The sequence below is a fragment of the Sorex fumeus genome, unplaced genomic scaffold (assembly GCF_029834395.1).
Source record: "Sorex fumeus unplaced genomic scaffold, SorFum_2.1 ptg000070l, whole genome shotgun sequence".
Classification (NCBI taxonomy): Eukaryota; Metazoa; Chordata; class Mammalia; order Eulipotyphla; family Soricidae; genus Sorex; species Sorex fumeus.
Window position 1 is genome coordinate 11513209 of NW_026606127.1, and position 4511 is coordinate 11517719.

General features: G+C 37.8%; 1 pseudogene; it reads left to right on the forward strand.

Annotated features, from left to right (window-relative positions):
• The first annotated feature begins 1342 nt into the window (after nt 1-1342).
• LOC130036978 (uncharacterized) lies at nt 1343-1441 on the forward strand (annotated as a pseudogene).
• The last annotated feature ends 3070 nt before the right edge of the window (nt 1442-4511 follow it).

Here is a 4511-nt window from a genome sequence, read left to right on the forward strand (position 1 = left end):
TTCGTCCTAGCCCTGAGATTTTAGCAAGTGCCACATTGGAGGTTTTTTCACGGTCAGGGAAATGAGATACTTCATTGTTACTGGGTTTTGGCATATAGAACACACCACGGGTAGCTTGCCAGTCTCTGCCATGTAGGCAAGATACGCTTGGTAACCTGCCATGTTCTCTGAGAAAGAGAACTGGACAATATGAGTTGTTATCTTATCAACAAGATCCAGTATCTGGATCTTGGCCATTGATGGGATTACATGGCTCCAGAGGCAGTCCGTGGGTGTAACACTTAGCTACTGGAAGATGGGGGAACTGGATGGAGGAGGCCCATTCTTGGTCCGAGCAGTCTTGAATATCTCAGCCCCGGGTCCCGCACACCTGGGTTCCTCTGCCAGTTCCTTCATGCATGAGGCTCCTTCAAGTGTGGTGAGAGTGGTCTTAAGCATAACTATGGCTGGTTGCAGAGGTCTTCAGCTGCCAGGTCTCTGCTCGGGGTGGTGAGGGAAACTCAACCCACCCCCTCCAAGGGGCCCCAGTGAGGAAAGCCAGGTGCGGCATCAGGAGACTGCCATTTCAGAGATATTTGGACTTAATTTTTGATCGAAAAGTACACATCATTCAAACAGTTGTATGTGCTTAGTAATAAAATATTACACACATGTTCAATCACCTAAGAAAGCCCATTCTGCTCAGAGAACTAGATTTTTAATTACAGGTCTGTTTTGCCCATGTGGAATGACTGAGAATCACTATGAGTAGATATAAAACTCACTATACACCCAAAGATGCACACAGGTTACTTTGAGTCATCTGTGTTGTTAATGTGTCTGGGCCATTAAACTACATTGAGACCCTTTTTCTGTCCTTTACAGGAGCCTCATGAGTCTCACATTCCCTTCAAGTTTAACTTGTAATAAAGTGGAATGAAATCATCAATATGCTTCTCACCTCTTCCTTCAGGAGAAAAATCCTACTTACTTTCAAGGTGGTCAAAGTGCGGACAACGCCATCCACCGTTTTCTGGAGATTTACACGGGACCGAGGTGAGAATAGCAAAAGGCTCCAGTTTAATTTTCTTAATGAAGATTTCAGGGAAGAGCATTAAACAACACTGATTCTCTATCTTCCAAAAGGATTATTTTGCAAAACTGATGCCCTGGGTATGGTAAAATATAATATTGTAAAAACCATACTTTTCCTTCTGGGACATTAATGTTCTAAATTTATCACTTCAAGCTCCTTTGAAATACCTTCCTAGATTGGGAATCACTGTCTGCCATAGGAGTGAGTAAGGACAACACTCAGAGAAATCAGAAGAGAAAAATAGGGGAAAAAATCAACTCTTATACTGAGTTTGGCAACACATATACTAAAATTGAAATGATACAGAGATTAGCATGATCCTTACACAGAGATGACAGGCCAACTTGTAAATTGTTCCATATTTTTGTTGCATTAAGAATTAACAGGGCTACTTTAAGCTAAGACAAGCCCCACAAGTACTCCAAATTTCGACATAAAGATAGCAAAAATCCCTATCACAATGATCTCTCTCAACGTCAATGGACTAAATACACCAATTCAGAGGCACAGGACGGCAGGATGAAATAGAAAACTGAACCCAACATTCTGCTGCCTGCAAGAAATACATCTGAGCAATCAAAGCAACCATGGGCTAAAAGTAAAAGGCTGGAAAACAATTCTTCAAGAAAAGAACACCTCCAAAAAGCTGCAGTGGCAATACTAGTATCAGACCACATGAACTTCAGACTAAAGGTTATAAGAGACAGTGAAGGTCATTTCTTAATGATCATGGGATATGTACATCAGAAAGAACTCACCCTCCTCAATGTAGATGCTCCTAATGACAGACCAGCAAAATACGTAAAAACAACTTCTAATAGACTTAAAGAAATCATTGATAGCAACACAATACTAGATGGAGATTTCAACAGTACTTTCTCACTTCTCAATAGATCAAACAGACAAAAACTCGGCAAGAAAATATTTTATTTGAGGGAAGTAATGAACAACCATTGGCTTAGAGAAGAAATCAAGGAGGAAATAAAAAGATTCCAGAAAAAATGACAACGAGGAACTACCAGAACTTGTGGGACAGAGCAAAAGCAGTTCTAAGAGGAAAGTTTATAGCTCCGCCAGAATTCAACTGGAAGAAAGAAAGGGCCTACAAAAATAACTTACAGCTCAAGATTTTGGAAAATGACCAAGAAAAGGAGTCCAAACTAGCCAGGAGGAAAGAAATAATAAAACCTGGAGCAGAAATCAATGAGATATAATCCCAAAATACAATTCAGAAGACCAACAAAAGCAAGACATGGTTCTTTGAGAAAATAAATAAGATCGATAAACCACTAGCAAGACTCACAAAAAGAAAAGAGAAAGAATCCTAATAAACCGAATCAGAAATGCAAAGGGAGGCATCATAATAGAAACTACAAAATCCATAGGATCATCAGAGATTATTTTGAGAATCTTTAAAGCAGGAAATGAGAGAATCTGAAATAAATTGACAAATTACTGGATTCCAATTACCTCCCAAGGCTGAACAAAGAACATTTTGAAAACTCGAACCCATCACTACAAGGAAATTGAAATGATAATCAAAAGTATCCCCCAAAACAGGAGCCCAGGCCCAAATGGATTCACTAATGAAGTATTTCAAACCTTTCAGGAGGACCTACTGCCAATATTTTTTTAAGATTTTCCAGGAAATTGAAGAAACAGAAATACTCCCAAGCAATTTCTATGAGGCAAAGATCACCCTGATATTCAAATCAGACAGAGAAACCACAAAAAAGAAAATTACAGACCTATTTCTTTGATAAATACAGATGCAAAGATCCTCAAGATTATACCAGCAAAGAGAAATCAGAAACTCCTCAAAAGGTCACACTCTATGACCAAGTAGGTTTATCTTGCGGATGCAAGGATGGCTTAACATTCTCAAGTCAATCAACAGAATACACCATCTCAATAAAATAAAGATAAAAATCATATGATAATATCAATAGTTGTAGATAAAGCATTTGATGAGATCCAGCACCCATTCATGATGAAAAACTCTCAACAAAATGGGAGTTGAAAGTACTTTCCTCCATCTAGTCAAAGCAAACTACTACAAACCCACACCAAGCATTATTCTCAATGGGGAAAAACTAAAGGCTTGGAGAAAAATCAATGAGCTAGATTCCCAAAATACAATCAGGCACAAAACAAGTTACCCACTCTCACCACTCCTATTCAACATAGTACTTGAAGTACTTGCCATATGATTTTGGTAAGAAAAAGATATCAAGGGCATCCAGATAAAAAAAGGAAGAACTCAAGCTTTTACTATTTGGAGACGACATGATAGTATACTTAGAAAATCCCAAAGAATCTAGCAAAAAGCTCCTGGGAAGAATAGATTTGTTTACTAAAGTAGCATATTACAAAATCAATATCCAATAGTCCATGGCTTTCCCAAATACTATTAATGAAAGAGAAAAAAGAGATAGGCGAAAAACAAACCCATTCACAATAACCTCAGAAAATCAAGTATACTAGAATCAACTAAAAATGTTAAGGACCTATACCAAAAACACTCTACAAAACACTACTTCATGAAATAAGAGGATATGAGGAAATGGAATCACATCCCATGCTCATTGATTGAGAGGATTAACACTGTCAAAATGGCAATACACCCCACAGCGCTATAAAGATTTAATGCACTTTCTATAAGGATACCCATAACATTTTTCAAAGAAATAGATTAAACCCTCTTGAAACTCATACACAACAATAAACTCCCATGATGAGCTAAAGCAATCTTTGGTAAAAAGAAGAAGGGAACAGCTTCCCCAACTTCAAACCCTACTACAAAGTCGTAGTAATCAAATTAGCATGATATTCAGATAAAGACAGGCCTCAGATCAATGGAATATAGTCAAATATCCTGACGCTGGCCCTCAGATTATTATTACCTAATGTATCATAAAGGCTCAATAAATATGAAGTTGAGCAAGGAAGTCTCTTCAACAAGTGCTGCTGGGAAAACTGGTCAGCAACATGCAAAAAAATTTAACTCAGACCTCTTTATAGTGCCAGGCACAAAGTCAGATCAAATGAATTAAAGACCTCAATATCATACCTGAATTCTTAAGATATATGGAGAAAAATGTGGGAAGATCCCTCCATGACATTAAAGCTAAGGGAAACTTCTAGAATGATACACCACTGACCAAGGAAGAGGAAGTGAAGATAAACAAATGAGACTACATTAAACTAAGAAGTTTCTGCAACTCAGAAAAAATGGTGACCATGATAAAAAGAGAGCCCACATAATGGGGAAAAATTATTTATGCAATACCCATACAATTAACCCCTTATTGTATATAACCCAAGATATATATGGCACTGGTAGAACTTTATGAGAAAAAGACATCCAACCCCACCAAAACATGAGGAGAAGAAATGAACAGAAACTTCCTCAAAGAATAAATACAAATGACCAAAA